The following is a 12,570-nucleotide window of genomic DNA, read 5'->3' as shown; positions in this document are numbered from 1 at the left end:
GTCTGACTCTTAGCGACCCCATGGACTGCAGCCTACCAGGCTCCTCCATCCATGGGATTTTCCAGACGAATCTACCCAGTAGGAGAGATACTAAAAAAGGGCCTTGGGGAATGATGATGGAGAAAAATGATTGAAAATGTAGAATTTGTCAGTTTTCATACACTTTGTCATGATTACATCAAAAGGCCTAAATACCAAACACACAATTGATGTTAACAAGTGAGTTAGCTTGTTTTTTCATTAGTTATTTAGATCAACAGGTAATTGACTCATTAGTTGACTCATTTGTTGTTTTAAACATCATCAGCAGTACATTAATCATGGTCATTCAGTACATCTGCTTACCTTGTGGTGGTTGCTTATTTTCAGAAATATATATAATGATGTGTAGCTAAACTTAGGTTGACAGAGATAAATTCTTTTACACCATGCAAATACAGACATAGATGCAAAATTTAAATAGACAATTCAGAAACTCAGCCTGGATTTTTTTTTTTCTGGAAGAAAATTGGTAACTAACAAAAATTGCACAAAACATGAATTAGCATAGCAATATATCAACCTGAAATCTCTCTGAACCAAAGATTCTTAGTTTAAAAACCAGTAATATAAATGATATTCAAAATTATATGCATATAAAATTCAGGAAAAAATGTAAGAATACTTATTAGAGGTTTAATGTTTAGTATATCATTTTTGCTTCTTCATGGATCACAGCTTGTCATGACAAAGGGGCTTGCATAACTCAATGAAGCTACGAGCCATGCCATGCAGAACACCCAAGACAGATGGGTCATAATGAAGGGTTCTGACAAAACATGGTCCACTGGAGGAGGGAATGGCAAGCTACTCTGGTATCCTTGCCATGAGAATGCCATAAACAGTATGAAAAGGCAAAAATACATGACATCAGAAAATGAGCCCCTAGTTGTAAGGTGTCCAATATGCTACTGGAAAGGAGTGGAGGGCAATTACTTATAGCTCCAGAAAGAATGAAGTGGTTGGGCCAAAGCAGAAATGACACTCAGTTGTGGATGTGCCTGGTGGTGAAAGTAATGTCCAATGCTGTAAAGAACAATATTGCAGGGAACCTGAAATGTTAGGTCCATGAATCAAGGTAAATTAGATGTGGTGAAGCAGGAGATGGTAAGACTGAACATTGACATCTTAGGAATCAGTAAACTAAAATACACTGGTCATAGAAAATGCCCTTTTACAATAATTCAAGAGATGACTTTACATGGACATCACCAAATAGTCAGTAATGAAATCAGATTGATTATATTTCTGTTCAGTCAAAGATGGAGAAGCTCTATGCAAGTGCAAGTTGCTCAGTCATATCCGACTCTTTAGGACCCCCTGGACTATACAGTCCACGAAATTCTCCAGGCCAGAATACTGGAGAAGCTCTATACAGACAGCAAAAACAAGACCTGGAGCTGACTGTGGCTCAGATCATCAACTCCTTGTATCAAAATTCAGGCTTAAAATAAAGTGGGGAAAACCACTAGACCAATCAGGTATGACCTAAATCAAGTCCCTTACTATTATACAGTAGAAGTGACAATTCAAGGGATTAGATCTAATAGAGTGCAGAAAAACAATGGATGGAGGTGCATAACATTGTACAGGAGGTGGTGATCAAAACCATCCCAAACAAAAAGAAATGCAAGAAGGCAAAACGGTTGTCTGAGGAGGCCTTACAAATAGCTGAGGAAAAAAAAAAAAAAAGAAGCAAAAGACAAAGGAGAGAGGAAAAGATATACCCAACTGAATGCAGAGTTCCAAAGAATAGCAAGGAGACATGAGAAAGCCTTCTTAAGTGAACAATGAAAAGAAATAGAGGAAAACAATAGAATGGGAAAGACTAGAGATCTCTTCAAGAAAATATAATATTGTAAAGTAATTAGCCTCCAATTAAAATAAATAAATTTATATTAAAAAAATAAAGTGGGGGGAAAAAAGAAAATTGGAAATACCAAGGAAATATTTTGTGCAAAGATAGGCACAATAAAGGACAGAAACAATATGGACCTAACAAAAGCAGAAGAGATTAAGAAGAGGTGGCAAGAATACACAGAAGAACTGTACAAAAAATCTCTTAATGACTCAGATAACCACAATGGTGTGGTCTCTCACCTAAAGCCAGACATCCTGGAGTGCGAAGTCAAGTGGGCCTTAAGAAGTAGTACTGCTAATAAAGCTACTGAAGGTGTTGGAATTCCAGCAGAGCTATTTAAAATCCTAAAAGATGATGCTGTTAAAGTGCTGCACTCAATACGTAAGCAAATTCAGAAAACCCAGCAGTAGCCACAGGACTGGGAAAGGTAAATCTTCATCTCAGTTCCCAAGAAGAGCAGTACTAAAGAATGTTAAAACTACTGGACAATGCACTCACTTCCCATGCTAGTAAGGTTATGCTCAAAATCCTTCAAGCTAAGCTTCAGCAGTACTTGAATCAAGAATTTCCAGATGTACAAGCTCAGTTTAGAAAAGGCAAAGGAACCAGAGATCAAATTGCCAACATTCAGTGGGTCATAGCAAAAGCAACAGAATTCCAGAAAAACATTTACTTCTGTTTCAATGACTGTGCTAAAGCCTTTGACTGCATGAATCATAACAAACTGTGGAAAACTCTTAAAGATACAAAAATAAGAGATCATCTTTCCTGTCTCCTGAGAAACCTGTATGCAGGTCAAGAAGCAAGAGTTAGAACCTTATATGGAACAGCTGACTGGTTCAAAATTGAGAAAGGAGTATGACAAGGCTTTATATTGTTACCATCTTTATTTAACTTATATGGCGAGAACAACATGAGAAATGTCAGACTGGATGAGTTCCAAGCTGGAATCAAGGTTACTGGGAGAAATATCCACAACCTCAGACGAGCAGATGATGCCTCTCTAATGGAAGAAAGTGGAGAGGAACTAGAGAGCCTCTTGATGAGAGTGAAAGAGGAGAATAAAAAAGCTGGCTTAAAACTCAGTGTTAAAAAACTAAGATCATGACATCCAGTCCCATCACTTCACAGCAAATAGAAGGGGAAAAGGTGAAAGAAGTGACAGATTTCCTCTTATTGGGCTCTAAAGTTACTGTGTGGACAGTGACTGCAGCCATGAAATTAGAAGACAATTGCTTTTTGGAAGGATAGCTATGAAAAACCTAGATAGAGTATTAAAAAGCAAAGACATCACTTTGCCAACAAAGGTCCATATATAGTCAAGGCTATGGTCTTTTCAGTAGTCAGGTACAAATGTGAGAGTTGGACCAGGAAGAAGGCGAAGTGCCAAAGAATTGATGCTTTCAAACTATGGTGCTAAAGAAGACTCTTGAGAATTCCTTGGACAGAAGGGATATCAAACCAGTCAGTCCTAAAGGAAATCAACCCTGAATATTCATTGGAAGGACTGATGCTGTAGCTGAAGTCCCAATACTTTGGCCACCTTATGGGAAGAGCCAATTCATTGGGAAAGACCCTGATGCTGGGATATTTTGAGGGCAGGAGGAGAAGGGGGAAACAGAGGATGAGATGATTGGATAACTCAATGGACATGAGTTTGAGCAACCTCCAGGAAACAGTGAAGGACAGGGAATCCTGGCGTGCTGCAATCTGTGGGGCTGCAAAGATATGACTTGATTGGATATGACTTGGAGATTGAACAATAACAACAACAAAAGTGAAACATTCAATTAAGAAGTCAATAAAAGAGGATTTTAGCATCCCGCAACCAGTAATGTTTTATCAGTTGACAAATATTTAAAATCTTTGCCTGTAAAATAGCAGCATGTGTTAGTCACTCTGCTGCTGCTGCTATGAAAGCGGACACGCTTCAGTCGCGCCCGACTCTGTGTGACCCCATAGATGGCAGCCCACCAGGCTCTCCCGTCCCTGGGATCCTCCAGGCAAGAGTACTGGAGTGGGCTGCCATTTCCTTCTCATTCAGTCATGTCCAACTCTTTGGGACCCCATGGACTGTAGCCCACCAGTCTCCCCTGTCCATGGAATTCTCCAGGCAAGAATACTAGAGTGTGTTACCATTCCTTCTGCAGGAGATCTTCCTGACCCAGTGATCAAAACTGAGTCTCTGCTTTGCAGGCAGATTCTGTAATATTATCTGTCTGTCTGTGCTTAGCTGTTCAGTCATGTCTGACTCTTTACAACCTCCTGGACTGTAGCCTGCCAGACTCCTCTGTCCATGGAATTTTCCAGGCAAGAATACTGGAGTAGGCTGCCATTTCCTACTTCAGGGGATCTTGCTGACCTAGGGATAGAACCTGCATCTCTCATGTCTCCTGCCTTGGCAAGCAGGTTCTTTACCACTGCACCAGGTGGGAATGGAATATTACTCAGTCATATAACAGAACAAAACCTTTCCATTTGTGACAACATGGATAAACCTAGAGGGTATTATGCTATGTTAAATAAACACAGAAAAATGTATATGATTTTACTTATATTTTAAATCCTTAAAATAATGAGAAAATGTAACTAAACATAAAGAATCATAGATATAAGTTGCTGGAGGAGAAGGGATGGAAGGAGCTCATTAATAAAATTAAAAGTGATCAGAATTTGAGAGCCTTAGGCTTTACTTGTATTATATTGTCTCAGCATATATCTAGCTAGCTAAAGAAAGAGTTAGTTGCTTAGAGGTGTCTGACATTTGCCACCCATGGACTGTAGCTTGCCAGGCTCTTCTGTCTATGGAATTCTCCAGGCAAGAATACTGGAGTGGGTAGACATTCCCTCCTCCAGGGAATCTTCCTGACTCAGGGATCAAATTCGGGTCTCCTGCATTGCAGGCAGATTCTTTACCATCTTAGCCACCAAGGATATATGCTTCCTTGGTGTTGCAGCAGTAAACAATTTGCCTGCCAACTCAGGAGACACAAGAGATGCAAGTTTGATCCCTGGGTCAGAAAAATCCCTTGGAGAAGGAAATGGCAACCCACTCCAATATTCTTCCATGGAAAATCACATGGACAGTGAAGCCTGGCGGGCTACATAGAGTCTGTGGAGTCACAAAGAGTCGGACATTACTGAGCACATATGCATATACATGTATATGTATGTGTGTATATAAATGTGTTTGTGTGTGTGTGTGTGCTGTGCCTCGTCTCAGTCGTGTCTGACTCTTTGCAACCCCATGGACTGTAGCCTGCCTGGCTCCTCTGTCCATGGGGATTCTCCAGGTGAGAATACTGGAGTGGGCTGCCATGCCCTCCTCCAGGGGATCTTCCCAACCCAGGGATCGATCCCAGGTCTCCTGCATTGCAGCTGAACCACCAGGGAAGCCATATATATATGGTGCTAGTGGTAAAGAACCTGCCTGCCAGTGAGGAGACAAAAGAGATGCAGGTTCGATCCCTGGGTCAGGAAGATCCCCTGGAGGAGGGCATGGCAACCCACTCCAGTATTCTTGCCTGTAGAATCCCGTGGACCAAGAAGCCTGGTGGGCTACAGTCCATAGGGTCACAAAGAGTTGAACATGACTGAAGCAACTTAAAAGCAGCAGCAACATATGTGTGTGCAGCTGGAACAACTTAGCTGCTACTAAAAAAAGTTCTGTGCTTTCAAGATTTCTGAAAGCTAGATAATGCTTTAGGATCACTTTTTGATAATGGGGAAAAATACCTAAATTATCAGGAAAAAAAGTAATAATTTGTTTGAATAATCAATTTTTCATTTATGAACCAAACAATTTTAAGATCCAGTAAATTCTACAAATTGTACAGGAACATGTAAAATTGTCCAATCAATTATATATTACATGTTTCTTCCTGCCTATATTTTATTCTGCTTTGTTAGATAGTATTTTTCAAATGTACTTTATCCTAAATATTGAGTTACTATAGAAAGTACTTTAGTAAAACAGTCATATATTTTAAATAGACAGACGTTTCAAAGATATGCATCAACATTGATGACTAATCTCTGAAATTTTCTTTGAATTACTTTGAGTAGAATGTGCACCCCAAATTGGTAGTATGACAAATAATATAAATGAATATTAGTTTTAAGTATATTGTCACTGATCACAAATAGAATATTAACCTTTGGATTGTATGCTACATTAAATGTAATTAAGTTAGACAATATTTTGTAGGCTTAATTTAGTAAAAATCAAAGAAAAAAGATTTAAAAATTAGTGCAATTTGTTTTATATATTAAGAGGAAAAGGAAGTGAGGTGAGGGGGAAAGTCTATTGAAGAATATAATGAAAACTAACTTCACAGAACAAAGAGTTTTGTTAATGAGGCATGGAGGAATTTAAGATGACTATGATAGAAATTAAAGGGGAAAATTGAGGGTAACTATGGATAGGGAGGGCTTCCCTTGTGGCTTAGTTGGTAAAGAATCCGCCCGCAATGCAGGAGACCTGAGTTCAATCCTTAGGTTGGGAAGATGCCCTGGAGAAGGGAAAGGCTACTCACTCCAGTATTCTGGTCTAGAGAATTCCATGGAGTCGCAGAGTCAGACAGGATTGAAGGACTTTCACTTTCACTTCAGGGGTAGGGAAGCTACTGTTGAACACACTGTTATTATTGAGTTATTATTGTTTTTCTTTATGTATAATGCAGTAGCCTATTCACTTCTTTGAGAAAAAAAGAATCCTGTGTATCATATTCACAAAGGCGTTTTTCACTTGTTAGTTCTGTAAAGTGTAGATAAAAGGGTTCAAAAGTGGTGCAACAGAGGTATTGGAGCACTGCAATTCCCTTGGAAAAAGATACTCTTTGTTTGACTGACGGTTTAGCATATATGAAGATGCAGCTGCCATAGTATAGAGTTATCACAACCATGTGAGAAGAACATGTTGAAAAAGCTTTTTTCCTCTGATTATTGGGAGGGATTTTTAGAATTGTTTTTGTGATATAGGTATATGATATTATCAATGTGACCACAAGTGTCACCAAAGCTGAGATGTATCCCATTGTCTCAAAGATCTCTGTGTCTGAGCAGATCTGCAGGAGGGGAGTTGTGTCACAGCAGAAATGGTCAACAGTGTTGGAAGCACAGAAGTCAAGATTTAGGCCTAAGAAGAGTGGTGGAAAGATGACAAAGAATCCGCCAAGCCAGCTACAGAAGACAAATTTAATGCAGATTTCATTGTTCATGATGGTTGTGTAATGCAGGTGCTTACAGATGGCACGTAGCAGTCATAGGACATAGCTGCCAGCAAATAAAACTCAGATGTTCCAATAAGGAGAACAAAGAACACTTCAGCTGCACAACCATTATAAGAAATTGTTTTGTCCCCAGTTGCCATGGTAGCCAGCAATTTAGGGATGCATGTAGTAGTATCAGTTCAGTTCAGTTCAGTTCAGTTGCTTAGTCATGTCTGACTCTTTGTGACCCCATAAATTGCAGCACTCCAGGCCTCCCTGTACATTACCAACTCCCGGAGTCCACTCAGATTCATGTCCATCGAGTCAGTGATGCCATCCAGCCATCTCATCCTCTGTTGTCTCCTTCTCCTGCCCTCAACCCCTCCCAGCATCAAAGTCTTTTCCAATGAGTCAACTCTTCGCATGAGATGGCCAAAGTACTGGAGTTTCAGCTTTAGCATCATTCCTTCCAAAACAATCCCAGGGCTGATCTCTTTCAGAATAGACTGGTTGGATCTCCTTGCAGTCCAAGGGACTCTCAAGAGTCTTCTCCAACACCACAGTTCAAAAGCATCAATTCTTCGGTGCTCAGCCTTCTTCACAGTCCAACTCTCACATCCATACATGACTACTGGAGAAACCATAGCCTTGACTAGACAGACCTCAGTCGGCAAATATGCTATCTAGGTTGGTCATAACTTTTCTTCCAAGGAGTAAGCGTCTTTTGATTTCATGGCTGCAGTCACCATCTGCAGTGATTTTGGAGCCCCCAAAAATAAAGTCTGAAACTATTTCCACTGTTTCCCCATCTATTTCCCATGAAGTGATGGGACCAGATGCCATGACCTTTGTTTTCTGAATGTTGAGCTTTAAGCCAACTTTTTCACTCTCCTCTTTCACTTTCATCAAGAGGCTTTTTAGTTCCTCTTCACTTTCTGCCATAAGGGTGGTGTCATCTGCATATCTGAGGTTATTGATGTTTCTCCAAGCAATCTTGATTCCAGCTTGTGTGTCTTCCAGTCCAGCATTTCTCATGATGTACTCTGCATAGAAGTTAAATAAGCAGGGTGACAATATACAGCCTTGACGTACTCCTTTTCCTATTTGGAACCAGTCTGTTGTTCCATGTCCAGTTCTAACTGTTGCTTCCTGACCTGCATACAGATTTCTCAAGAGGCAGGTCAGGTGATCTGGTATTCCCATCTCTTTCAGAATTTTCTGTAGTTTCTTGTGATCCACACAGTCAAAGGCTTTGGCATAGTCCATAAAGCAGAAATAGATGTTTCTCTGGAACTCTCTTGCTTTTTAGGAGACTTCTAAGAGAGAAAAATTCTGGAAGAAAAAATACAAGGGGATCTTGAGGTGAGGATCCACCAGGGTAAGTGTGATGATGATCAAATTGCCAGTGATACTTAGTAAGTAAGTGAGAAGTAAGAAGATGAATACAATTTTCAATCGTGGGTCATCAGTCAAACCTGCTAGAATAAACACTGGCACTCGTGTATGGTTTCCTATCATTGTCCTCTACTTTTCCAGGTCTTCATAGTACAAAAGAAAGAAAGAAAATCATGATCCCAATGGAAAAGTAACAGTGATAAATAGTGTTTAAAGTTTAGCAAAATGATGTTTCAGCTAGAAGAACACTATGCTCATTTTTGTTTTAAAGATGGTTACATCAGGAAGAAAAATAGTTTGCATTTCCAGAGTATCTGGACAGAGAATTCAATATTTAATTTGCAGTTCTGCTAAAAATAATCTATACAATAATTGTAATTGTTTACTTTTTATGTGAAAAAATTGGAGGAATATTAGACTTTAAATCCATGGAAAAACGTTTCTCTCTTGATAATCTACCAGAGTATTGATGACTTTCTTTTCTTGTTGAATTAAAGAAATATGCATACTAGAACCAAAATTTAATTGCTATGAAAAGTATATCATCTCCTTCTCAAAGTCTTCCAAAAGATTGAAAAGGAAAGAACACTCCCAAAGTCATTCTATAAAGCCACCATCACTCTGATACCAAAACCAAATAAAGACACTACCAAAAAGAAATATCTTTGATGAATATAGGTGCAAAAATTCTCAACAAAATATTAGCAAAATGAATCCAACAACACATAAAAAAGATCATACACCACAATCAAGTTGAGTTCATCCCTAGGTAACAAGGATGGCTCAACATATACAAATCAATCAATGTGATACACCATGTTAACAAAAGAAATAATAAAAACCACATGATCATTTCAGTAAATGCAGAAGAAACATTTGATAAAATTCAATTGCCCTTTGTGATAGAAACTCTTACCAAAGTGAGTATAGAGGGTACATATCTCAACATAATAAATGCTATTTATGACAAACCTACAGCCAACATAATACTGAATAGTGAAAAGTTGAAAGTTGAAAGCCTTCTTGCTAAACTTTGGAACAAAACAAGGATGCCCACTCTCACCACTTCTTTTCAGTGTAGTATTGGAAGCCTAATCAGAGCACTCAGACAAGAAAAAGAAGCAACAATTATCCAAATTTGAAGGGAAGGGGTAAAACTGTCATTAGATGCAGATGACATGATACTGTATACAGAAAACCCTAAACTATTAGAACTGAACTATTAGAACTGAAGGACTTCCCTGGTAGCTCAGCAGGTAAAGAATCCGCCTGCAATGCAGGAGACCCTGGTTCTATTCCTGGGTTGGGAAGGTCTCCTGAGAAGGGGTAGGCTACCCACCTCAGTACTCTTGGGCTTCCCTGGTGGCTCACATGGTAAAAAAAATCCACCTGCAATGAGGGAGACCTGGGTTTGATCCCTGGGTTGGGAAGAGCCCTTGTAGAAGGGAATGGTGACCCACTCCAGTATTCTTGCCTGGAGAATCACCATAAGCAGATGGGCTACAGTTGCGAAGAGTCAGACTGACTGAGCAACTAGGCACTGCACAGCATCGCAGAAACTATTAGAAATGAAAAACTATTAGAACTAAAAAATGAATTCAGCAAGATAGCAGGATACAAGACTAACATACAGAAATCAGTTGCACTTCTTTATGCTGACAATGAAATATCAGAGAGTGTAAAAATCAATGCTTTTTAAGAAAAAAAGAAAGAAATTGAAGATGCTCAGTCATGTTCGACTTTGGCATCAGGTGGCCAAAGACCTTATAGGCTTTTTTAAAGCAAAGGAGACTGCAAACAAAATGAAAAGACAACTATTGACTGGGAGGAAATATTCGCAAATGATGTGACTGACACTTAATTACCAAAATATACAAATAGCTCATACAACTAAATAACAACAACAAAAAGTAACCCAATTGAAAAATAGGCAGAAGTCCTTAATAGACATTTCTGCAAGATAGTTATACAGAGGGCCAACAGACATGAAAAGATGCTCAATATTACTAATCACCAGATAAATGCAAATTAAAACATTATATAATGAGGTACCATCTCACACAGGTCGGAATGGCCATCATTGAAACGTCCATAAATAACAAATGCTGGAGAGGATGTGGAGAAAATGGAACCCTTCTACACCATTAGTGGGGATATAAATTGGTACAGCCCATATGAAAAACGGTATGAATATTCCTCAGAAAACTAGCGTTGCCATATAATCTGGCAATCTCACTCCTGGGCATATAGATCAGTTGGGGAAAATTAAAATTCTAATTAGAGAAGATACATGCCCCCTAATGTTCATGGTAGCACTGTTTGCAATAGTCAAGACATGGAAATAACCGAGGTGACAATCAACAGATGAATGGATAAAGAAGATATTTTATATATATATATATATATATATATATATATATATATATATATATGTATATACACACACATATATAATGGAATAGTACTCAGTCATAAAAAAGAATGAAATATTGTCATTTGCAGCAACAAGATGGACCTAGAGATGATCATACTTAAGTGAAATATCAGAAATAGAAAGACAAATACCATATGGTGTCACTTATATGTGGAGTCTAAAATATGTTACAAATGAACTTATTTCCAACAGACATAGAGAACAGATTTGTGGTTGCCAAGAATGAGAGGAAGTCAGGGTGGGATGAATCAGAAATTTGAGATTAGCAGATGCAACTAATATACAACATACAATAAACAAGATCCTACTGTATAACACAGAGAACTATATTTAATATCTTGTGATAAACTATAATGGGAAATGAGAAAAAGAATGTGTAATATACATTAATATATACATTAAATTATATATATTTTATACATTCAGTTAGACGTATGTAACTGAATCAGTTTGCAGTACAGTGAAAATTAACATGCAACTCAACTATACTTCAATAAAGTAAAATTTAAAACTAGACTTACCATAATGATCCTCAAGTCCCACTTCTGGACATATACCTGGAGAAAAATCTAATTCAAAAAGATGCATGATGAATTTCAGTATTCATCACAGTGCTACTTATAATAGCCAAGACATGGTTGTTCAGGCTTTGACAGGTAGAAAATTGGAAATCAGTATTAAATTTGAAAAAATATACTTTCCAAAATTTTTCTCTTAAAAGTACAACATCTTGTACAAGTAATTATAGGACAAATTATAGTGTATTTCTTTTACAAAATAAAAGATTAATGGTATCTCTAAGAAAAATTTCCTGTCAATATTTTCACCATCAAACACATAAAATGATTAAGGTTTGGTGATGGTCACTAGATTAAAGCTTTTCTGTATTGAGAATGTAAAAGTTATTATTTCCAACCTCTAAAACACACATTATTATTTAAAAAGCATGTATATAGATAAAAAATAACATAAAAGGACAAATAAAAGTTGATTCCAATAGTAGCTAAAGGAGTTTGTGGGAAGAGTCTATAATAAAAAATATAACCTGCTGCCAAAATCATGTTAATAATGTAGACAGATATGGGTAAAAAAGATATGATTTTTTTCATAGACATTCTTTTTATATTCACATAATTATAGAGGAAGCTACTGTAAAGTTTTCTTCATTGTCAGACAAATTCAGTGGAAACAATTGTAGGCATATGTATATATAAAACACTTAAATCAGAATTTTATTGTGTCAAATCATTTCTTGTTTGAACTTCAATAATCACACACACCAACTAATCCCAATACACAGTGTAAAAGAATTACAAGGCTCACATTACAAAACCATTAGATGCTGGCCCTATGAATGCAATGATGTCTAGTTGTGTTAGACATTGTGAAGATCAGATAAGTCTTAAAGGAAACTTTTTTTAGTCCTAAATTACCACTGTATTCCATATGTTTTCTTTTACCATTTTCCCTAAATCAAACTGTAAGAGGTTTAGTAAAAACAAGTTAATACGGTAAAAATAGACCAAAAGTAGTCATGTACACCTGTGGCAGATTCATGTTGATGTATGGCAAAACCAATACAGTATTGTAAAGTGAAATAAAGTAAAATAAAATTAAAAAAATGTATCTGA

General features: G+C 37.6%; 1 pseudogene; it reads right to left on the bottom strand.

Moving 5' to 3' along the window:
* Positions 1-6,590: 6,590 nt before the first annotated feature.
* LOC128048174 (olfactory receptor 6C74-like) lies at positions 6,591-8,628 on the bottom strand (annotated as a pseudogene).
* Between the last annotated feature and the right edge of the window lie 3,942 nt (positions 8,629-12,570).

The sequence above is a fragment of the Budorcas taxicolor genome, chromosome 5, assembly GCF_023091745.1.
Source record: "Budorcas taxicolor isolate Tak-1 chromosome 5, Takin1.1, whole genome shotgun sequence".
NCBI lineage: Eukaryota > Metazoa > Chordata > Mammalia > Artiodactyla > Bovidae > Budorcas > Budorcas taxicolor.
This window is presented reverse-complemented; position numbering and strand designations above follow the sequence as displayed.